Source organism: Podarcis cretensis (genome assembly GCF_951804945.1).
Source record: "Podarcis cretensis genome assembly, chromosome: 15".
In the NCBI taxonomy this organism is placed as follows: Eukaryota; Metazoa; Chordata; class Lepidosauria; order Squamata; family Lacertidae; genus Podarcis; species Podarcis cretensis.
In genome coordinates, this window is record NC_137185.1 from 6,516,183 (window position 1) to 6,541,713 (window position 25,531).

A 25,531-nucleotide genomic window follows, 5' to 3' on the forward strand; every position below is an offset into this window, starting at 1 on the left:
GAATAATATATTATTATTATTATTATTATTATTATTATTATTATTAAGCAAGCCTGATGAGGAATGGTTGAAGGAGTTGGGTGTGTTTAGCCTGGAAAAGAGGAGACCGTGTGGAGATATAGAACCTTAGAATTGTAGAGTTGGAATGATAGCCACCTTCAGATATCTCAAGGCTGTCACACAGAAGAGAGAACAAACTTGGTTTCTCCTGATCTGGAAGGTAGGACTAGAACCAGTGGCTTCAAGTTACAAAAAAAGGTGCTTCTGACTAAACCTTAGGAAGAACTTTCTGACTGTAAGAGCTGTTCAACAATGGAATGGACTCCCTCAAAAGCTGGAAGCTTTTAAACAGGGTTGGGTGGCCATCTGTCAGGGATTCTTTAGCTGTGATTCCTGCATTACAGGGGGTTGGACTAGATGATCCTTGGGGTTCCCTTTCCAACTTTACAGTTCTAGGATTCTGTGACTACCTTGAGTCCATTAATAGATGGACTAGGTGACTCTTGAGGACATCTTCCAACGCTACAACTTCCTTCTTTGTAGTATAAAGTGGACCAGCTGGCATCTATTTGTGAAATAAGAAAGGCATTCCTTTTCACTAACTCTGCTAAAACAGGGATGGGGGAATATCTCTGGTTCTCCAGATAATACTAGAACTTGTAGACATCTACAGTGGTACCTCGGGTTAAGTACTTAATTCGTTCTGGAGGTCCGTTCTTCACCTGAAACTGTTCTTAACCTGAAGCACCACTTTAGCTAATGGGGCCTCCCGCTGCTGCCACGCCGCTGGAGGACGATTTCTGTTCTCATCCTGAAGCAAAGTTCTTAACCTGAAGCACTATTTCTGGGTTAGCGGAGTGTGTAAACTGAAGCGTATGTAACCTGAAGCGTATGTAACCCGAGGTACCACTGTAATGAGGTTGAAAGAAAGAGAGAAGGCAGGTATGCCGCGAGAGATGCTCAATGGTCAAAGATGGTGGGAATTGAAGTGCTTCTGTTCAGAGTTCTTGTTTCTCCCCCGCATACTCCGTTGAGGTGCGGATGAAATGAGGGGAGACAGAACCCTGCAGGCCATTTCGAGTTGCTTGGAGAGAAAAAAGTGGGATTTAAATGCAATAAATCAATACATTGATAAATATATTTCATTGCAAAAGAGGAGCCTGCTGGGTCAGGCCCATCTAGTCCATCATCCTGCTCTTGCCCTCAAACATTTCTTCTGTTGCGGCGCTGTGGTCTAAACCACTGAGCCTCTTGGGTTTGCCAGTCAGAAGGTCGGTGGTTCGAATCTGCACAACACAGTGAGCTCCCATGGTTCTGTCCCAGCTCCTGCCAACCTAGCTGTTCAAAAGCACACCAGTGCAAGTAGATAAATAGGTACCGCTGTGGTGGGAAGGTAAATGGCGTTTCCATGAGCTCTGGTTTCCATCATGGTGTCCCTTTGCACCAGAAGCGGTTTAGTCATGCAGAAAGCTGTCTGTGGACAAACGCCGGCTCCCTTGGCCTGAAGCGAGATGAGCACTGCACCCCACAGTCGCCTTAGACTGGACTTAACCGTCCCGGGTTCCTTTACCTTTACCTTGTTGTTGTTGTTGTTGTTGTTGTTGTTGTTGTACCCCACCCATCTGACTGGGTTGCCCCACCAACTCTGGGCAGCTTCCAACATATATAAAAACACAATAAAACATTAAACGTTTAAAAAAACTTTCCTATACAGGGTGCCTTCAGATTTCTTCTAAGGGTTGTATAGTTACTTATACAGTGGTACCTCGGGTTAAGAACTTAATTTGTTCTGGAGGTCCGTTCTTAACCTGAAACTGTTCTTAACCTGAGACACCACTTTAGCTAATGGGGCCTCTCACTGCCGCTGCACAATTTCTGTTCTCATCCTGAAGCAAAGTTCTTAACCTGAAGCACTATTTCTGGGTTAGCAGAGTCTGTAACCTGAAGCATATGTAACCCGAGGTACTCCTATAGTTACTTATCTCCTTAGTTTGGGGTGTGTGTGTCACATAACTCCATACCTTCCAACATTTCTCTGATGAAAATAGGGACATCCTAAGGAAAAGTGGGACATTCTGGCATCAAATCAGAAACCGGGATGGCTTCTGTAAATCTGGGGCTGTCCCTGGAAAATAGCGACACTTGGAGGGTCTGTGACCAGCTGCCTGTGGTAAATCAGCAGGCAGGACTTGAGGCCAAGAGCCTTCTTCCTTTCTGTGGTTTCCAGCAACTGGTCTTCAGACGCAGAGAGAGAGAGAGAGAGAGAGAGAGAGAGAGAGAGAGAAGTAGTTTTCTCATCTAGTTAAACATAGATGGGGAAAAAATGACCCTGATGACATGTACCAAATGGCAAAGGAACTTGAGGGAGAGAAAGTGTCAGGGAGAAGACTTCTGGGACAACGCAGACACTCTCACACACACATCTTTCCTGCAAAGATGACCACAATGCCTTCCCAACTTGAAAAGCCTAGGGTGGAAAAAGAAAATATGGCCTTGCAGATCCACGCTGGTACAGTAGTAACATGTGGGATTTGGGAACAGGGGGCAGCAGCCTGGCCCGGCTGAGAAGGGGTGCATTTGGGCTTGCAAGTGATCGGAACTATGCATATAAATCATTATTGGCGAACATCTCAGCTTTTGGACCCTGCTGCTGCTAGCTGCTGCCTTGTGGCAGACTGGGGCATAAATCATAATTCCCCCACAATAGATCCTTTCGCAGCCGCCATCAGGAAAAACTGTGTTGGTTTTATCGATTTTTTGACACCGGGGCCCCAGCAGCGGCCTCTCTGAATCATTATGAAATGAAACTGATTAGGAATTCATGGAATACTAAATAAACTTTACGAGACTGTTGTAAGGTGGTGGTGGTGGGGTTGGTTTTCTTTTTCTTTTTTTGATGCATAGGGAGCGGAAAATGAAAACTAATGATATAAAAATTACACAGCGTGCTCAGTATTATTATACCGCTATTGATTTGTTTCAAACTGTACATCGGAATCGAAGTCCATGGTGTGTGTGTGTTGAGGGGGAGAGGGAGTTTCTGGAAGGCCAGAGCTAATTCTAGCTGTAGGATTTCTGGGCTTGTCACCTGACCCTCCTCTGGATTGCTAAGTGGCCCAATAGTTGCATTTGGTCTCCTGGCTATGACACACCAGCTTGTGATTCACTCCTTTAAATAATTCTTAAGAAAACCCACCCGTGTCCTAGCATGCATTTTCCTCCCCTTCCTCCTCCTCCTCATGGAAGAACCTAAGCAGAGCCCTGCAGGATCAGGCCCATGGTCCATCAAGTCCAGTACCCTGCTCTCACAGAGGCTGACCAAATGTTTGTGGGGAACCAGCAAGCAGCCTCTGATGCTGCCACAACATCCCTGATAGGCGAATCCAACTTTTTTCTAACATCTAACGAGACAGCCCGATTCAATGTTAGAACAAATTGAACCATTAAAACTTTCTTCCTAATGCTCAGCCACAAACATTTCTTGCAATTTGAACCCCTTTGGGTTCACATTCTGCTTTGGATGGTGCTATACAGCCAGTGTGGTGTGGTGGTTAAGAGCAGCAGATTCGTAATCTGGTGAACGGGGTTTGATTCCCTGCTCCTTCACATGCAGCTGCTGGGTGACCTTGGGCTAGTCACACTTCTCTGAAGTCTCTCAGCCCCACTCACCTCACAGAGTGTTTGCTGTGGGGGAGGAAGGGAAAGGAGATTGTTAGCTGCTTTAAGATTCCTTAGGGTAGTGATAAAGCAGGACATCAAATCCAAACTCCACTTCCTCCTCCTCCTCCTCCTCCTCCTCTTCTTCTTCTTCTCGAAGCTATGAACATGAGTTTGACCAAACTGCGGGAGGCAGTGGAAGACAGGAGTGCCTGGCGTGCTCTGGTCCATGGGGTCATCCAGATTTTGTTGGTGTCCAGTTTTTCCCAGCCAGCATGGGCAAAACAGTCAGAGATGATGGACATTGTTGTCCAACCGTATCTGGAGGACCACAGCTTCCCAGATGTAGCACTTCTTCATGTGGATATATTATGACATTCACGCCTGTAGGATTTAGCAATGACCACTAACTTGGATGACTTTGAAAGAGGCTTGGGCACATTCCAGACCCTCCGTGTCCCTATTTTCAAGGGACAGCCCCAGATTTACAGAAGCTGTCCTGGTAACTGATTTGATCCCAGAATGTCTCACTTTCCCTTAGACGTCCCTATTTTCATCAGAGAAACAATGGAGGATATGGTAAGTCGTCCCTATTTTCACCAGAGAAATGTTGGAGGGTATGGAGTTATGTGACCCCCGTGCCAAGGAGATAAGTAACTATTCATTGAGAAGACACCTGGCGGCAGCCCTGTATAGCAAAGTTTTTAAGAAAATGTTTAATGTTTTACAGTGATACCTTGGTTTTTGAACGCAATCCGTCCCGGAAGGCCGTCTGACTTCCGAAACGTTTGAAAACCGAGGCGCAAAGGGTGGCCTGCCAATTCAGCAGAGAAAATTGTGAAAAACGACAGATACACTCAGTGGAAGGCGTTTGACTTCTGAAGTGCGTTTGAAAATGGAAGCATTTATTTCCGGGTTTTCGGCGTTCAAAAACTGAAACGTTTGGGGACAGAGACGTCCAAAAACCGAGGTACCACTGTATTATGTTGTGGCTGGGGCAACCAGTCAGATGGGCGGGGTATAAATAATAAAATTGTTGTCATCGTTGACTAGGAATTCCCTATTTTCATCAGAGAAATGTTGGCGAGTATGACATTGATGGAGGCCATCAACAACTCCTAGCCATGATGTATGGCTTTATTTTGCCTCCACTATCAGAGGCTCTGAATACCAGTTCCTGGCTGTCACTAGCGGGAAGAGTGCTGCCATACTTGGATCCTGTTTGTGGGCTTCCCAGCTGTACATTATGAGAACAGGATCTTGACTCACCTTTTGCCCGATACACCTTCTGAGGTTCTTAGCTTCACACCTTTTCGTTTCCAAGGAAAGGGAGCCCTTGTCTTCTGATTCTTCTTCCACCCTATTTTCCGCCCGTGCTTTCTGCATCTTCCCCTAAAACCCTCAGCAGGCTTGGATTTGTGGCTACCGCCTTAGCTATGTTTAGACAGTTGGAGACAGGGGAACCGTCACCCTAAATGACGCTTGTTTGTTTCTGCCTCCTTCCCCTCCTGTTCCTCCGCTGTCAACGCTCGCTTTATATGCTTTATCAGCCTGGTGTGTGTTAGGGGGATTTTTTGTTTTGTTTCCAAGATATGTATATTGAATTTAGATTTGTGCTCTTAGCACCTTCGCTCATTCATTCACTGCCATATTGACTACATAAATTGAGTGCTACAAGTAAGAGGGAGAGTTTAGCCATTATTTTCCACTGTGATTTGATTTAATGGCCTAGGCTGGCAATGCCTCTCTTTTCTCTTACTGCCTCGCCTGTCCCTCTTATGTTTATTTACACATATATTCTTGCGAGTACACACAAATGCTCCCTCCCCTAATTAGTATGCCTTGCAGGGAGGGTTGGGGTATGATTCTCTCCCCCCCCCACTCACATGTAGTAGGGTGAGTCCAGACTAATCTCATTTAAGAAAAAATAAAAAATGAATATTTTCTGCAGTGCTAATAAATAATCTCCTCCCTGATTGGCCGTGCAGTTTTGCGTGATCCCTGATAGGTTGGGGTCGTCAATGGTGTGGTGATCTAATTTTGTTCGCTGTGTTGTGCCTGATTGGCTGGGATCGTTCATGTGTCGCAGCAGTGTAGCGGCAAATTCAGGCGTGCAGGTTCCTTTCACGATAGTCCCAGCCACACATCTCCACAGATACACCCACTCCCAAGATTATACAATCTTCAATGATTATACAATAATATTATAATTCTATGATAACAATAATACAGCCGTCCCTTGGTTTTCAAACAGCCTAGTTTTCGAACGTTTTGGCTCCCGAACACCACAAACCCAGAAGTGACTGCTCCGGTTTGCAAACTGTTTTGGGAACCCGGACGTCCGACGGGGCTTCCACAGCTTCCGATTGGCTGCAGTAGCTTCCTGCAGCCAATCAGAAGCTGTGATTTGGTTTCTGAACGTTTTGGAAGTCAAACAGACTTCTGGAACAGATTCCGTTCAACTTCCAAGGTACGACTGTAATTTGCAATACACTGCAAAAGTAGATCTCCATGTGTTACCTTTCAGCTAGGAGTCACTATTTTCTGTTCACACGCATGGGCAATTGATTTGAAGTACTCTGATATCTTCTTGTAGAGTGATGTGTGTTTTCCTTGAAGGTCTATTGTGTGTAACAGAACTTGTGCATCATTCTGTTGAAGCACCTTGTGGTTTCAGGATTCCCAAATGGTTAACTTTGGAGGGCACGGAACTATTCCTTACTGATGTTCTTCTACCAGAGCACCTTCTCCAGAGTGACCCTAAAAGCTCATCCTCATTGTCTGGCTCACCTCCTTTCCTTCTGATTGACTCCAATCAACACAATGTATGAGACGATTTCTTTTCAGTGGCTCAGAAGCTCCCCTTTCATGCTCACAGGATAGCTCTAGGATGCTGGAGACAGGGACCTGCTGGGTTCTTTGACACACACATATCCTGTGACCCTGGACCTCTACACTTCTGATCCTTCCGCACTCTCAATTAACTTCATTCACCCCCAGCATTTTCCTCACCCAGCCAAAGCTGTGCATTACTGCGATGACATCACATTCACCACATCATTCCTGATTGGCTGGGATCAACTACAGGACTAAAAACAAGGAAGAGCGGCCCTCGAATAATTTACTCTCGGTGACATCATCACGTAGCCCAAACCTCATTGGCTGTGTGAAAACGTGATGCCATCTCATTGACTGAGTGATTCCTGATAGGCTAGGATCTGAAAACCCACAGGGGGCAGGGGTTAGGGCACAACGGCACAGAAGCGATATCAACGAGAGAGAACAACTGTGATGAAAAGAGCGGGGGAAATATTCAGCCGAATGTTTTCTAGGAAATATATTCGCTCCCTGAAATGACTGTTTCGGTCCTGAAAAATCAGAACGGGAAGGATATTGGCCACAGAGCTATAATTCATCAAATTCATGTGTCCATCACAGACTATTTGGGTCCCTCCCCCGCTCCCCTCCCCTCCCTCCTCCCCTCATACATCTGCGGGTTGATTATATACCAAGTTAAATGCAGCTGCCTGTTTGACAGGAATATTGTGTGTCGGGAGAAGGATGATATACAGGTCACTATATTACCGATGAATAGAAAGTTCCCTCCTAAGCAGGCTGCGGAAGATTACTTAGTGCTTGACACGTCGTGTCTTTGTGTCACTGTTACCGGGCGAAATTAAATCAGAACAGGAAAATATTAATTTAAAGTCGGGGGATGGAGGCCGCTTGCTTCCAATTATGCACCACCCCTGTCAAGCTTTATACGGGCGCAAATAAGGGAAAAGGGGACGGATTAATTGCTTTGGACTCTGCCCCACTCCAGAACCAATTATAGAAACATATTGGCTCCAAGCATTATTATATACACTGCTGTGAAGGAAATTGTGTGAAATTTTAACGGATTTCGATGTAATAACAGAGAACACAATTCAGAACAGCATTAGCAGTCTGGTAGAATCTCCCTCCTCTTTCTCTTTAACATGGATGGGTGAAGGTTAAGCTGTTTGGGGTTCTTTTGCGCATTAAAGGATCATCTGGTTAACCCATGTATGGGGAGCTTTTGATACTGGCCTGGGAGCAAATGGAATAAAACCGTTTATCCTTTTGACAACAAGGAGCTAAATCCACAGCCTGAGTTTGGAAAGGGGTGGGAGATGTCGGTGCGTTGGCAGCGGTGGAATGGTGCAGGAGCTGCGAGGTTTTAGCCGTGAAGAATTAGAGGGCCGTTGGCGCAGGAGGATTGAGTCTGGGGCTGCCGTCAGAGAGCAAAATGCAATTTCATGACGGAATTGGCACACTCTCTCTGGTGGGTGGTGGTGGCGGCGGCGAGATTTTAAGGGAAAGCCTTGTCTCTGAGATGCCTTTTGAGGTGGAATGTGAGAAGGCGTCGTTTTCTGTTCCGCCCTATATTTTACGTAAGTTACGCTCTCGTTACATTGCGCCACCTTGTTCATTTCCACGCAAAGGAAACTCAATGCAAATGTGTATTGTTTGTGTGTGTAAAAGTAATCAATTGCGTATCGTTGGAGGACTGAAAGCAACAGCAGCAGCAAAGAACAAGCACATTCGCTAGATTGATTTCCGTTCTGGACCTGGGATGAATAAGCAAACACTAGTAATTTCCGCTTCTGTTTCCGTTTTTGTCAAAATCCTCTGGCGCTCCTTCTTTACAGGCTGCTTAAAGGAACCATGAGATATCTTGTCAAGTGCAAGGGGAACATTTCTCTGTGCCTTTTCTCTGATGCATCTTGCCTCCCCTAGTTGCTCTTTTTTTAAAGCATGCATTTGCCTTGAAAATTCATTTCAAGGGAGAATTTAGCGGTGGGGACACCCAGCCAAAGGCAGGTGGAATTTACAGTCTGGCTTGACAGATGACCTGCATTTTTTTGCTTTCTGTCTAAGGAAGCGCAGGCATGACCCACCCACCGACATGCGGCAGATGTGAATAATTCCACTTGTCAGATCGAAACACCCTTGCTACCCTTCGAATTAAAAAAATGGCACATCAGAGCAGGGACCTGCCAAAAATTCATGTTGTCAGTCAAGCCACAGTTCTTGAATGCGGCTCCTAGATGTCTGGTCTGGTTCACGCTATTGGTATCACGATGCAGGCATCTGTCAGAGCGAAATTAGGGGCCAGGAGCCATGCAAGGGACAAGACCTGGAATCAGAAGGAAGGGGAAATTCCCTGCATGTAGAAATCGAGCACATCAAGGTGAGGGATCAGTCCAAACCCTGTAGTATTAATTTTTGATGTGCAAGGGATTCCATTTTTTCCTATCAACTCCTTTCATATAAGTGTTTAAAAGCCCCTAAGAAATTATGAGCAGCAAAACATCACACCACATTTTGCGACCTTAGCGAAGAAGCACGTGGTAGAAGATTGAACTTTGGCATTCTCTCCCACAAGAGGCAGGGATGCCCACCATCTTGGGTTCCCAGTCTTGGGTCTCCTGCTCTTGTTGGACTACAACTCCCATCATTCCTAGCTTGCAGGATCCCAGTGGTCAGGGATGATGGGAACTGTGGTTCAAAAATAGCTGGTGACCCGTGTTTGGGAAACCCTGATTAAGAGGAGGAGACAAATTCATGGAAGAACAGGATTGCATCACCCAGCAGAGCTCCATTTATGTTCTTGTCTTTTGAATTTCCACTGATACACGCTACCTGTTAATCTGTTGCACTTCCCTTTTGCCCCTGCCCTCCAACCAGAATATCGTTACACTTGAATTCCCAATAGAATATTTGCTTTATTATTTTGGATGGGATTATATGACTTCCATATGATGTCCTCTTAATTTGCTTTTTTATTTTTTTAAAGTTTTAATTTATACTTTTCGAGTTTATACATTTCATTAATTTTACAATCATTTTAACATTTCGAAGTATGACTTCCTTCCCCCTCTTTCTGCGGTTCCTTAAATTTATTTTTTCAATATCTTCTGCATATCCAAATCCATTTAATTTACTTGTTTAATTATCTACTGTAAATTTATACTCTTATGAAACTGCAGGTTATTACAATAATCCTGTCAACGTTTTTATCTGTATGCAATTTATCTGTAAATATTCAATAAACAATTTCCATTCTTTTATTTTTTAAAAAATTTGTTATCTTGATTTCTTATTTTTCCAGAAAGTTTCGCCATTTCTGCATATTCCATAGGTTTTTGTATCCACTCTTCCTTTGCTGGGACTTCTGCTTCTTTCCATTTTTGAGCAAGTAGCATTCTTGTCCTCCAAGTGTGTGTGTGTGTGTGTGTGTGTGTGTGTGTGTATTTGAATAGTTTAATTTTCTTTTATTTATAGCCAGGACTTTAAAATGTTTGGTTTGGAGTAAGGCCCTCTGATTTTAATGGGACTTGCTCTCAGGTAGGTGTGCCAAAGTGTTCAATTTTCAGCTCGTAAAAACAAGCAAGGGATCTTTCTCAGTGGTGTGCGTAGAACATGCCTAACCCAGCAGGGCTCCCCAGTTCTTTAAAAGAGAACACATCACACAATCACTCATTCTTGGTATTCCTTCAGTTTTAATGCCCTTAATAAATTCATTGGCTAGTGGAATGAGGTTGCCTCACTATTGGGCTCTCCTAGCTCGAGCCAAAAGAGAGTGTGACATCCCAGTGGATTGATTTTTAGAAATCGGGGAGCTTAAAATCATTGACTTTAAAATCTCTAAGCCTGATTTAAATAACGGATTTCAATTCCGTTCCCCAACTTCCCAGTTCATGGATGGGCATGCCTGCTAATTGGTTGCTATCACAATTTATAAACACTTGCCTCTATATCAGAGCCCCATTCCCGCATCTTTCTCCCAATTTACATGCGTCCAATTGATGCGCGGCTGCACACGTGCACATCGCACCAAACCCAGAAGTGACTTTAAAAATGGCCCAAAAAAAGGTCCTAAAAGACCCCAGAAAGGTCAAAACAGAGTGAAAGCAGCACCTAGCAATCCCAGGAGCCTTTGCACTGACCGTTGAGGCCAGTGGAGAGAGTCTGGAGAAAGGTTTGGAGGAAGCGATTGCGGCTGTGTTTGCCACCATTCCTGCCAGTCTGGTAAGTGCTGCTGTTTTTTCCAAAGAGTTTTTCACGGTTTCCAGAGGGTGTTTGCAGGCTTTTCCAACTGCGTTTCAAATATACGTGATTTCACTGACACGTGCGGTACCTCAGGACGCAAACCCCCCACATACATGGGGAGTTGGCTGCACATATATGTGCGTGTTGGGGTTGGGGAAGTCACACAATGATGCAAAAACTGAAGAATGGGGGAAATGAGAAATTGAGATAAAGCCTCATGACCTGAGATATGAACCACATTTGGTTAGGCTGTGGTGCTGATAATGCGAAGGTTGCAGGTTCGATCCCCAAATGGAACAACTACATAGTCCTGTATTACAGTGGGGTTGGACTAGATAATCCTCAGAGTTCCTTCCAACTCTGCAAGTTTATGATTCTACATTTAGGGTTGCCATGTGTCCTCTTTTTCCAGGACACATCCACCTTTTCAGGGGTAAAATTTTTATTTTTATTTTTTAATTTGCCAGAATGTCTCTGGATATACTTTCCAGATGAGACACATCCATAACTGGTGGTTGAAGACTTGCTTTCCTCTTCTTGTCTTCTGCCCCTCTCAGCTTCTATATCACAGCTTCTATAGCCCACATACAGTAGGGGTATTTAAAATGAGAGCCGTCATAGCACCCTCTTTTTTGCTCTCCGAAATATGGCAACCCTAATTATTTTCTGTGCTTTATCACAGCAGTTTTATTAAGCTGCTTTAACTTTCTTGCTGAAATCTGTTCCCTTATTTGTTCTTTGGCTATAGCCTGATTGACCAACAAATGTTGATTTGATTGGGGAGAAAGAGGAAAAGGAAGAGATTTCTTCCCCCTTTCCCAATGCCAAGGCAAGTAAAATTCTCAAAGAGATTCAAGGCCATCTTTTATCGGACAGCAAGGCTCTTAAGTCTCCGGCTCTGGAAGGACATTTCCTGGCTCGCTCGAGCTGCGTATTTCAGCCGAGATGACATCAAATCCGAGCCCTGATATCTTGCTTGTAAGCTCTTCCCTTTCCCTTCCTCTCTCCAGCAAGAGCAATCTTTAGTCAGTTTGGATTCGGCTGGATTTGAGCACAGCTCCCCGAGGTGAAAGGGCCGATACATCAAGCTGGTAAGTCGTCTTTTATCCGAAGCCCTCGTAATGAATGAAGTGCCATTTCATACAATGCCCAAGTTAGGGCTTTATTGATTAACCCTCATCCCGGCATTCCACCCAAATCTAAGACGTATTGACTGCTGTAATTTTTACATTAGCTGTCAAATTCATCTTGTCTTCCCCAGGTTATGATGTGAGCAGAGCCGGCAATAAACAACATCATCCGGTGTGTGTTTATCTAATGAATATACACTGAGAAAGGAAGGTGAATAAATGGTTTTTTGAGAGGGGAGGGTTTGGGAGGCAGGAGAACGAGCCTTAGACTGGTCTAGCACAGTGGTCCTCAACTGGTCCAGACCAAAGACCCACCACTGACTCACAACCTACAACGTAGGACGCACTTTCACATTTTCACTTTTGAGCTATATTTTAATAAAACCCTGCTCTGGGTGCAACTCACTAAATTTAACCCCCATGTTGAGACTAGATGACTCTCGGGGTCCCTTCCAAGTCTACAATTCTATGAACATTGAGCTAAATGGACCAAAGGTCTATATAAACCAGGTTCCCACATTTGTGTGTGCACACACAAGGCACCTACTTTTTAATTTTCCTCCTCCACCACAAAATAAATAGATGACATCAAAACAGCACCAGCTGTTCTTTCAAAGTTCTCTTTAGGATTTCATGAACAGCTTCCTTTCTGACGGTAAGCCACTTGGAGCAACTCCTTTGTGGAAGGGGAAAGCCAGGTAAAAACAAACAAAATTCACTGCATATAGAAATCTCACTGTCAGGTAGAAAGGGTCTAACCTTGAGGTGCTAGCTTTTTCTGTGTAGAAAATTAGGAAGGAATGCTTCGGGATTTGTTTGCGTATTCTGATGTAAACTACAGTGGTACCTCGGGTTACATACGCTTCAGGTTACAGACTCCGCTAACCCAGAAATAGTACCTCGGGTTAAGAACTTTGCTTCAGGATGAGAACAGAAATCATGCTCCGGCAGCGTGGCAGCAGTGGGAGGCCCCATTAGCTAAAGTGGTGCTTCAGGTTAAGAACAGTTTCAGGTTAAGAACAGACCTCCGGAACAAATTAAGTACTTAACCCGAGGTACCACTGTAAATGATCCACCCTTCCTGGACCAATGGGGAATAAAAATAAGTCCCCGCATATAGAAATCTAGCTGTCAGGTAGAAATGGCCTCGCCCTGAGGTGCTAGCTTTTGATGTGTAGAAAATTAAGAAGAGATGCTTGAGGTATTTGATCTTTTGCTATATGATGGAGCTCCCTTTTCCCCTGGACGCTATAATGCAGATACAGGCTCAACAGAGGTATCACAAATGCATTTTTAAAAGAGTCCTTTGAGAGGAAATGTGCTTGAAAATGTGGTTGGGTTGAGATAAAATCCATTCAGAAATATGTATTTAAATGAGATTTTTGGCCTTTGCAGATTGGGGAGGGCGAAGGAAAGTTAAGGATTCGTGCATAAATGGGGTGGAGAGGACTTAGGTGTGAAAAGTCGAGGAAGTGGCATGGCCTGAAAAATAGATTGCCTTGCCCACCCTTAGTAGAAATCTCTCCCCGCCCCCATCACGACCATCCTAAAGGAGAATCTTGTTGCAAAAGAAGTCTGAAATGATACGCTTAATTCTCTTTGGGCCAGAATCCAGCTCTTTGCCCAAGCAAAGGACTCAGAGCCTGTCCTGGAAGTGCTTATAGGTCCAAAGGCAACCAATGGGCCGCTGGGGGCGGAGCCATAATGAAGAGCATGAGGTCAATGCAGCCCTCTTCCTTCCACGCTGTACACTGGCTCGCCACCAGGGGCAGTGTTGTACAGACATGGAGAATGATAGAGCGCCGGAGAAGAGTGGGAGGGAGGGGGAGAGAAGAGAAGTAGCTTTATAATGAAAATGCTTTTTCATCCGTAACTAAAGCACCACTGCTGTGATGCCGTAATTGGAATGCGGAGCGGTGTGGTGGGCTTAGGAAGGTAGTAAGTGCCACAATCGGTATTAAATAAAATGCATCTCCTTTTCGGTTCGGGGTTGGGGTGGGGAGGAAGGATGGGTATTAAATCAAATATTCATGAATTGATTAGTATTGCTGTTTGGGGGAGGGAATGCGCCACCCCCCACGCCACATCCCTTATCCATGCAAATATTTAAAAGACCGTTGATCGCCAGTTAAACGGCACATGCCACTTTGCACCAGTGAGCAGAAAATTCTTGTCTCCTGTTACCATGCTGAAATACCATTTTTTTTGCCGTGTATAACACGCCCCCGTGTATAAGACGACCCCAAATTAAGGATATGGGGGGAGATTGCCCAGAGTTGTGGAGCTTTGTTATGGGGGGGGGGGGATTGCTGACAATCACTCACCCGCCTGAATGCCGCTGCCAATCGCATGCCTCGCCGCAGCCACCAATCGTCTGCCTGCTTGCTGCCAGCAGCCGCCAATCGCACACCAAATTACCAAAGCTGCAGCCAATTGCCAGCAGGCCTTGCAACGGCCACCAATCACCCACCCAATTGCCACAGCAGCAGCCAATCGCCAGCAGGCCTTGCCGCAGCCACCAATCACCCACAATCTCCTGCTCACGGCTGCCACCAATTGCCCGTCCCCCCTCTGTACTATCTGTGTAAGATGACCCCCATTTTTTTAAAAAAAACTTAAATAACAAAATTGTCTTATACACGGAAAAATACAGTAGTTAACGCACATTGTTTTATTTTTACGCTGCTCCCCCATCTATGGTGGGCTGCGTTTGCTTGAAGGCAACCCATGCCAGAGGTGGGCAGGGCCAGAGGTTAAGGTGGGCGGGGCAATGGATACGCCTCTGACCTTTGCTCAGTAGGCTACATTCCAGCCACACAAAAGCCAGCATTTTCTTCACAGACATGCACACCTCCATCTCATAGCTGTAAACTTTTCCCTTTTCTTGCGAGGAATCCTATTAGGAATACGGGAATTTCCCTTTAAAAAAGGGAAACTTTGACAGCTATGCTCTATCTGCCTCCCAGGCAAACAAGAAGCACAATCATAATCCACAGACACTTTCCAAAATCACTCCAGGATGGTGTGTCCACAGTAAGGCTGGTGTGTCCACAGGAACAGGGGGTGGCCTGGGTTGGGAGCGTGTCCTCGGCAGAGATGTTGGGTTACATCTCCCATCATCTTCAACCATTCTGGCTGAAGTCTGTTGGGGTGTTGAGAGTGAAGTAACAAGACTTGCAATAAATCCCCTGAACCTGTAGGAGGCGGCGATAGACAGAAAGGCAACCTGTTCTTCCTCCTCACCGATTCCTTCTCCATTACTAACAACTTGTTGGTAATGTAGATCACTTCCTTTCAGGCTCTACTTCCTCCCTGCTTCTTCTGCCAGTTCAGCCCGTATGAGTGAGCATGAGGCTGCCTCACACCCAGTCAGACCAATCACCCATCTGGTTCAGGGCTGGCTTCTCCTCATTCTACGTGATCGTTTCGATTCAAAGTGTGGCTAACTTTATCCAGCCCTCTTTTCCAAAGGGGCCACGCTCACCCCATTGGAACTCCTCTGGGGGCCGCATGCCAGCGGTGGGTGTGACCACGCCATAGTTTTGCACATAACAGAACGCACATGCGTGTACATAAATAAGAAGAGCCTTGCTAGATCTGGCCAACAGCTCATATGCTGGGGTTGTTCTCACAGTGGCCAACCAGATATCTATGGGAAGCAGGACCTAAGCATGACAGCACTGCTGGGGTTGGTGGGGCAGCACCCCATTTGCTTGAATGGAGCAGTCTCCACCGTATTAGGTAAAGGTAAAGGTACCCCTGCCCGTACGGGCCAGTCATGTCCGACTCTAGGGTTGTGCGCCCATCTCACTTAAGAGGCCGGGGGCCAGCGCTGTCCGGAGACACTTCCGGGTCACGTGTTCAGCGTGACGAAGCTGCTCTGGCGAGCCAGCACCAGCGCAGCACACGGAAAAGCGGTTTACCTTCCCGCTATAAAGCGGTACCTATTTATCTACTTGCACTTAAGGGTGCTTTCAAACTGCTAGGTGGGCAGGAGCTGGGACCGAAAGACGGGAGCTCACCCCGCCGCGGGGATTTGAACCGCCGACCATACGATCGGCAAGTCCTAGGCACTGAGGTTTTACCCACAGCGCCACCCGCGTCCCTCTCCACCGTATTACATTTGATGTAATACTGGGCTATGGTCCTTCACGAAATTGCTCTCCCTCTGTGGACTCCCTTCCTTGGTGGGGCTCCCTCCTCCTTGCCTCTGTCCCCATTAATGGGCTTTCTCCTGAGCCACACCACACCCCCAAGAGGGATGGGCAGGTGACTGAGATTTCCCCCATCCCTAGCTGAGGCTCCCACCAGCTCCCTTACCTAGCTTGCGAAGCTGCAAAAATGGGAGAGTTGAAGAAGAGCCTGCTTCTGGAAGGAAAGGCAGCAGCGGGATAATGGAGGGAAATATTGCACCTCTTGAGAAGCTTTCATGCTACATTAATTGCTCGCAGCCTCTCACCGTCCTCTCTTTTGCTGGCTCCCCACCCCAAAGCAAAGTTAATTATGGGGAGTTGATGTTTCCTTAATGGCCATCATTTAATTTACAAAAAGGAAAAACACGGCATGATGGTCTCCTGCAGAAGTAATGGAAGGGCATTCCTTAAGTGAAATCCACCTATCGTTTCACAGCCAGCAGAGCTAGGGATGGATCTTCCAATCAGAAGAGCTGCCTTGATTCTAGGCTCACGTCTACAGAAATGGAGGATGTCTCTTTTGGCCCAAGAATAACCAAGCGTGATTATCAGCTTGTGGCAACACGGAGGCAGACCTTTTCACTGTTGTGTTCACTCAGTGTTCTGAGAAGCCCCACCAGTATCTGCCAGCTTGGGGTGGGAGAAACTATCAGTTTCGGTTTCTTATTCTTCCAGTCTTTCTCCAGTCTTCCACTTCAGTCTTCCATATTTCCACATCAGGTTTTTTTAACAGTCCTCAGGAAAATCCATCTGCATTGTAATGCAAACCTCTCCTGATATAGAGTGGTACCTTGGATTAAGTACTTAATTCATTCCGAAGGTCCGTTCTTAACCTGAAACTGTTCTTAACCTGAAGCACCACTTTAGCTATTGGGGCCTCCTGCTGCCACTGCACCACCAGAGCATGATTTCTGTTCTCATCCTGAAGCAAAGTTCTTAACCCGAGGTAATATTTCTGGGTTAGCGGAGTCTGTAACCTGAAGCGTATGTAACCTGAAGTACCAATGTAGAAACATTTTTTTTTGCAAAGTTCTTTTCCCTAATGCAACAGACTTTATATATTATTTCACTAATATATTCAATTATATGGGTACGCTTAGTATATGCATATTTGTACATATTACTTTACTTGAGTGCTACATTGCAAAATCTGGACCTGTCGTGGATGTCCAGGTTTTGAGGCTGAAGTCATTCCCACCTGGAGATGCTGGCGATTGAACCCAGGACTTTCTGCTGCAAACCCACCACAAAAGTAAGGTAAACTCAACAACAACAACAAAACCAGCCACTCGTAAGAATTCCGCTGAACTTATCTCTTCCCCTTTGACCATTTTCTAATGCAATTTCTCATCAATACATGGAGAACAGCATGGGTGCAAAATGCAGGGGAGAAACGTTCAGCACAGCACTATTCTTCATGTTGTTGTTTGGTACATTCTGAAATGGTTTCCCTTCTCAAACGGCTGATTCCAGCCAATCAGAGATCACATAGCGAATGGGACGATGGCAGGACCCCATGCAACCAATCTGATTTGGCAATGGGCAATGACATCACGGATGCCGAGCTGGGGGCGGGGAAGGACTGGAAGTGAGGGCAAGGTGGGAGGAATCGCCAGAACAGGGCAGCACTCATGGGCATTGCTGCAAGTGTTCCCTAAAAACACTGCACCTCTTTGCTTGGACAGAAGGAAAAACAGAATCCTTGTGACTGTAGTGAGTTCATGCAGATTGCAGCATAATGATTCAGGAGGCCGTCAGTGGCCTGCTGGCTGTAGGTTACGCACCCCTCCTGCAACGCAGCCCTGCCAAAGAGTCGGTAGCAACCAGACTCTTTTTGTGCCAATTACCTCTTCCCTCCGCTTTCATCCTGGAAGCGCTTCAAGGAGTTAGCAAAGGCCAAGGGCCCCACGCGGCAGGCGCAAACAGCCCACCCTTTTAATGAACCCTGCCAGCAAACTCTTAAGGCCTCAGATGTATCCGAGAGTCAGGCGGGTAGCTCCCATCGCCTTGCAGATGACAACCTCACCTGCATATTATTCCGAGCTGCAGTCCTACTGTTTTTAATTAGCGCACCGCGAATTTGAAAGAAGAAAAATTAAATGGGAGCCTTAACCGTATCTCTGAAGGGAACCGGCAACCCAGCGCAGAGGCACCGGTCCAACTTTCTCCCCCACCCCCCACCCCAAAAGCTTTAATAGATTTTTAAATGGGGTTATTAACACCTCCGACAAATTATTTTTAGGGGGAGCTAATTATAAAAAACAAGAGCTGGCTAATTGGGTTTTGCGAATGCCCCTCCGCGGAAGGTGAAAATAGATCAGGGGAGAACAGGAGGATGCTGGAACCAGGGGGGAGGGATTCATGTGGGGCTGGAGGAAGTGGAGAAGCCAGCAAGGTAGAGGACTGCTGCGGCAATGGGATAATTGTGAGTTTAATTATTGGCACCCCTGTCCCTTCACTTATCAAGATGACTGGGCCAGGTTACTTGACAGTCCTGAACTTGGAAGAGAATTTGTTTTTGAGGACTTGGGGGGCGCTTTTAAGAACTTAAGAAGTGCTTGCTAATGGCTTATCTAGTCCAGCGTCCTGCTTTCATGGTGGCCAACCATAGATGTCAGTGGGAAACCCACAAGCAGGATTCCAGCACAAGAGCACTCTCCCTTCGGTTGGTTTCCAGCAACTGGTATTCAGAATCATTGCTGTCTCCAGCTGTGGCAGCAGAGCTTAGCCATTGTGGCTAGTAGTCATCGACAGCCTTCTCCTCCATGAATTTGTCCAATCTTCTTTTAAAGCCATCACTGCCTCCTGTGGGAGTGAGTTCCATAGTTCAACTATGAGCTGCGTATACCAAAGACTTGTATCCTCAAAAGCTAACTGACTTGATCCCATGGAGATGCCTTTTTTCACAGATGGATGATGGCTTAAGCAAGAGGGAAGGCCAGTGATCCCAGGCAGAATGGAGGTGGAGCAAGGCAGGTTCAGCACCATGGAGAGGGACTTACCGTAGGTGTTCGTTTCAGGACCATGGTTAGCTACCCTGCTGCTGAGGCAGGACGTACAAGTTGTCTCAGCAGTGTCCTAGAGCAACTGGAAGATCTCTGTAATCTGGACTTAGGTATTCATTGATGAGAGGCAACACCCCCTGAATGTCGCCTCTGGCTACTGGATGAGCCTTCTTCTGTGGCTGTTGACATATCTTCTAGGCCTTGGGGTTTCAAGGTGTGCAGATATCATTCTCCTGATCTTTCAAGGAGTCTGGGCACAGTTCTGGCCTCCTCAACTCGAAAAGGATATTGCATTGCATGGGCTTAGTGGATAGGGGGAAGGTTTCCTCCCTCTCTCATGACACTAGAACTCAAGGCATCAATTGAAGCTGAATGTTGGAAGACATGATATAATAATAGAACCATTTTAAAAGTGCATAAGATAAAACTGAGGCATCCGCTAAAACCTTTTCTCCCCAGTAGAGCAAATGCAGGCCTTAACAGAATGATCTTCCTTCCTGTCTCATCATATTATAGAAGATGGGGCCGTCCAATGGAGCTGCATGGTGGACTTCATAAGGCTGGGAGCATCCTCCGTCTGAAGCTGTGGAGAGCTGCTGAAAGTCCATGTAGGCAATACTGAGCTAGATGAACCAAAGCCAGCCTTCTATGTTTTTGTGACAGTGCAATTCATGTAAACAGAGATGTAAGGACGGAATGTGTGCCGATTCTGTGAGGCTCTCCCTCCCCTCCACCATCTGCCTTATACTGAGTCAGACTACAGAAGGGATGGGAAGCAAAGAAAGGTCTTTGCTCGAAATCTGCCATGCAACCACAGTATCTTTTAATGGCAAATGCTGCAATTTATTAAAAAAACCAAAACCAAAACAAAACCCTGTGCTGGTGGTGAGACTGGGGGTTGTCTTGCAGAAAAGGAAAATGAGCCAGCAAGCGACTGAGTGAGCAGTTTAGCTCCAGGCCTGAAAAGGGAGAGAGAGAGAGAGAGAGAGAGAGAGAGAGAGAGAGAGGAGGGAGAGGGAGATGGAGAGCTTGTCACCGTGGTCATTGAAGGCAAAGAATAAGTCATAAATGATCTTGGGGCAAAGGGCACCTCTAGAATGATAGCAGTCTCATTCCTGGCAGCCTTGGGGAAAGGCCTTGGCAGTTCTCCCCCATTTGAGCTGGCTTAACCCTTCATTGCCTGGGGGGTGGGGGAGATGGAAGCTTTTGGCAGCAGTACCAAAACAGCATCTTGGACGTTGCAGCAGAAAATGTCGGAATAGCACCCCGTTTTCTTTCTCCCTTTAAGAGATAGATCAGTGGTAGAGCTGAGTTCTGCTCAGACTGAACTCATTGGAATCGATAGATGTGGCTGACTTAGGTCCATTCATTTCAATGAGCCTACTCTGAGTTAAATTAACATTGGATACAACCCAATTTTTCATACAACTTTCTGAAGCAAGCCACAGGAATTGGGACAGAGCACATCCGAAACTGGCATGGAAGGAAAATATGTCCTTCCCTAGTCCTTAATTAAGAAAAGTATGCTCGAGCATGTACAGAGTTCTTTCCTACTACCTCCCTCTAACTGAGCAACTGCTGGCAGTCTCCCCACAGTTATGGATTTAAGCAGCAAGAACTGAAGAACCTAAGCAGAACCCTGCTGGATCAGACCAAAGAAGGAGGAGGAGGAGGAGGAGAAGAAGAAGAAGAAGAAGAAGAAGAAGAAGAAGAAGAAGAGGAGGAGGAGGAGGAGGAGGAGGGGTTTGGATTTGATACCCCGCCTTTCATTCCCCTTAAGGAGTCTCAAAGCGGCTAACATTCTCCTTTCATTTCCTCCCCCACAACAATGTGGTTTATTGGCTTGTTTTTGTTTCTTATGCATTTTGGGTTCTCATTTTGTATTTTTATGTTGTGAACCGCCCTGTGATCTTCAGATGCAGAGCAGTATACATATCTAATTATTAATCAATCAATCAATCAATCAATCAATTTTCATGAGTGCTGCAATATGGCAAGAGAAAGGCAGGAGCCATTTTTAATAAGATACATATATCTGGCCAATCACATGCCTCTGTTTTCTACATCTGAAGACATCTGAAGGCAGCCCTGTTTAGGGAAGCTTTTAATATTTGATGAATTATTGTATTTTAATATTTTGCTGGAAACTGCCCAGAGCGGCTGGGGAAACCCAGCCAGATGGGCGGGGTATAAATAATAAATTATTATTAAATTATTATTATTACTACATATATGCCTCTAGTGAGGGAGCTTTCTATGGAACAGGTCAACCAGTTGCAAATCCACCTATGAGTTACTTCATTCAACTCACATTTTACCAGCTTCCTTGCAAGAATACCATTGGGGACTTTGTCAAAAAGCCTTACTGAAGTCAAGATACACTATGTCCACAGCATTCCCCTGATCCAACAAGCTTGTAACTCTGTTAAAAGTAGAAATGAGATTTGTCTGGCATGACTTGTTTTTGAGGAACCCATGCTGGGTCTCAGTAATCACAGCATCCTTTTCTAAGCGCTCACAGACTGACTGTTGAATTATCTGTTCTAGGACTGTTCTTGCTATCGGTGTCAAGCTGACCTGTCGCTAGTTACATGGTTCTTATTTTCAGTTCTAATTCAAATATAAACTTAGCGATATCTCCCTTTTTGAAACAATGCAAGAACCAAAACACAGCCTTCCTTTGGGATTTGCACTTCCCCAAAATCCACGATTCTATCCTGCAAACAATATTTGCAAAAAAAGCACCATATTATGAGGAACTGCTTGGCCCGCAAAAGGTGGACGTTCATCAAAACTACATGCAAAGGTGTGTTTATCGGGGAAAATGTGCCCTGAAAGGATGGCAAATATTCAGGAGGATTTATTTATTAATTTGCAAATCACTGCAGAGATGTAGAGAATGGAAGTTTGGAAAAACGAGAAACCGAGAAAACCGAAATCCTTCCATCCCTAAGTATAACCAGTTTTGCATTTAAAAGCAAAACTAATGTTTGGCATCATTCCCTCCCCCTTTTAAAAAGGACAGAATTGGGGGTTTTTCTTGACGCCCATACCTGAGGGATAAAGTGCCTTTTTACAAACCCAAAGGCGTTAAATAGCGCATACGATTCATCCCCCAACACCTTCAACTCGTCTTCCCTGCACTAAAGTCCATCTCATTTTGAGGTTCTGCTTTGCCCTTTTATGGGCAGAGGACCTGAGATTTCACAGCCTTGGCTGGAACAGCTGGGCCAATATGGGAGGCTATTTGTCACTGTCCCCTCTTAATGCTCCAGCCCGGCTGTGGCACAGAGCCAGCAGTGATGATGATACAATCTCCCTGAAGCAGCGAGATGAAGGGGCCGGTGTTAAATCTCTGCTCCTGCCTGCTTTCAGGGATAAGATAATGTTTTTCACCTTCTTCTTCTTCTTGCAAGTTAAGGTGGACAGGCTCTCGAGATGTTTGCAGCATGTGGGCTAGAGTATGGAGTCACAAAGAAAACATGCCACATTACTGAGGACTAGTGTCCTGGAACCTGCCTGTTTGTGGGTAGGTTCAAAATGTGAGTCCAAAGGAAATCAAAAAGACTGAGGAATAGTGTCCTGCAAAAACAGCACAACACTGGTGACTAGTTACCGTATTTTTCCGTATATAAGACTAGGTCACCCCCCCTAAAAAATGATGTCCAAAATTTGGGGGCATCTTATACACGGATAGAACTCCCCCCTTTTCTTAAATCGGAGTCCCCCCAAATAGGGGACATATTATACATGGGAGCACCTTATAGATGGAAAAATATGGTATGTTGTTGGTGCTAAATCCCCCAGCCTAGATAAGAAGGGGATGGTTGCACCAGGCACCCTACAGAGGGTGGTGAATACAGCACATGATATCATGGGCTGTCCCCGAAGTTCTCTAGATGACATCGCAGGAGACCGCTGCCTCAGGAGAGCGAGGAAAATTCTTAGGGACGACTCACACCCTGGCCAGCACCTCTTTAGTCTCCTTCCTTCGGGCAGGAGATACAGAAGTATAGTCAGCCACACCAACAGGTTAAAAAGCAGTTTTTATCTGTGGGCTGCTGGGCTGCTGAATGGGAAAAAATAGTGGTGCAATTGACTTCCGACAAGCACACAGAGCGGAAACAAGACTGAGTGTATGAGTGTGGGGGAGGGGGGCTCGTTTAATTTCACTGCAAACAGGTGGTGTAGTGACAATTATTATTATTATTATTATTATTATTATTATTATTTTCATTGGTGGACAATATGGAGAGGAGGAGAACCTCATAGCCCACCTTGGAGTTTCTTTTGAGGAAAGGTAGGATATACATGTGGGACGCAGGTGGCGCTGTGGGTTAAAGCCTCAGCGCCTAGGGCTTGCTGATCGAAAGGTCGGCGGTTCGAATCCCTGCGGCGGGGTGCGCTCCCGCTGCTCGGTCCCAGCGCCTGCCAACCTAGCAGTTCGAAAGCACCTCCGGGTGCAAGTAGATAAATAGGGACCGCTTACCAGCGGGAAGGTAAACGGCGTTTCCGTGTGTGGCTCTGGCTCGCCAGAGCAGCGATGTCACGCTGGCCACGTGACCCGGAAGTGTCTCCGGACAGCGCTGGCCCCCGGCCTCTTAAGTGAGATGGGCGCACAACCCCAGAGTCTGTCAAGACTGGCCCGTATGGGCAGGGGTACCTTTACCTTTACCTTTAGGATATACATGGGGGACCCAGGTGGCGCTGTGGTCTAAACCACAGAGCCTAAGGCTTGCTGATCAGAAGGTCAGTGGTCCGAATCCCCACAACGGGGTGAGTTCCCATTCTTCAGTCCCAGCTCCTGCCCACCTAGCAGTTTGAAAGCACACCAAAGTGCAAGTAGATAAATAGGTACCGCTCCGGCAGGAAGGTAAACGGCGTTTCCGTGCGCTGCGCTGGTTCACCCTTAGTCATGCTGGCCACATGACCCGGAAGCTGAACGCCGGCTCCCTCAGCCAATAAAGCGAGATGAGCGCTGCAACCCCAGAGTCGTCCGCGACTGGACCTAACGGTCAGGGGTACCTTTACCTTTACCTAGGATATACAGTAGGTGTGATTCATTCAATCAACAACAACCGATTGTTCTTCTGTTTCAGGCGGTTGGGCTAGATCAGCCTTGGGACCCTTCCAAATCTACAGTTCTGTGATTCCTTGAGCAACAATATGAAGTAGGTGCAAACCAGAACAAAATAAATTAAGGAAGGAAGGCAATGTTCTTGAACTTTTGCAATTTGTGCCTGTAAAATCAGATGCAGGCAGAGGACACCCAAGAGTGGATAGTGTAGCATAGGGTTTAGAATGTTGGACCAGGAACTGGAAGACCAGGCTTCAAATCCCTGCTCAGCCAGGAAGCTCACTTGGTGACCTTAGGCCAGTCGCTACCTCTCAGCCTAACCTGCCTCGCAGGGTTGTTGTGGGGATTAGTTGAGGAAGGGGAGAGCCACGGGTGCCACCCTGAACTCCTCGGAGAAAAGGGGTAGGATATAAATGCAACAAACCAACAAACAAATAGGAAAGAAAGGCTTTAGTTTGGGCAGAGTTTAGACAATGTGTAAATTGTAAAAAGAGCGCAAAGGTGGCCAAGACTCTTTTCACAGGCAACCACCACTGCCCCTTGTACAGCCTGTTGCCTAACATAGGGGTAGCCAGTGCTGTTCCCTCCAAATGCCATAGGGCTCCCACTCCCACCCTCCATGACCCCTAGTCTTGCTGGTTGCAGCTGATGGGATTTGTGGTCCAACAGTGCCTGGAGAGCCTTATATTTCGCACAGTGGCATAGCGTGGGTTGCCAGTGCCTGGGACTGTGTGGAGGGGGTGGTGAATGTCTGTGTCACCCAGGAGATCACAGCTGCAGAGATAAGAAAAGAAGAGTCGTTCCCTTGTCTGGGGAGGTCACTTCCTGGTTCGCATGGAGAAGCTGTTTTCAACAGACCCCAGTTACAGAAGCGTGCAGAAGTATTGAAGCAGCACTGGGTGTTGAAATTTTGCACCCTAACTAATTTTGCACCCCGGGCAACCGCCCCTGTACCCACCACGCTATGCCACTAGTTCCCCAACCTGGGTCCAAAAACACCTGGGACTGTCTCTCCCTCTCGCCATTGCCCAGCCTTGCTGAACGGGACATGCAAAAAAGGAAAGAAAAAAGCTTTCATTGCGCACACCTGCCATTGTCAGGTGGGTCCGACACAATGAGATGCGCCGTCATGCGCTCCCTGAGACACCGGGTTAAAGATTTGCTTGGGGGTGAGTCAATAGCCCACACCGCTGAGTGTCTTTCTCAAGAACTTGATCCCCCCTCTCTCTCCCCCCCTTCTTCTCTCCTGAGCAGCCATGCTTAAGCGCCTACACCCACACACCCTCGGTCCCTGTACTTGAGTCGCCACGCTATCTCCACTTCATCAGACACCAGAGAGCCGAGTCTTTTCTGATGATTGTCGTGTGTCTCCTGGTGTCAGAGAAGTACTTA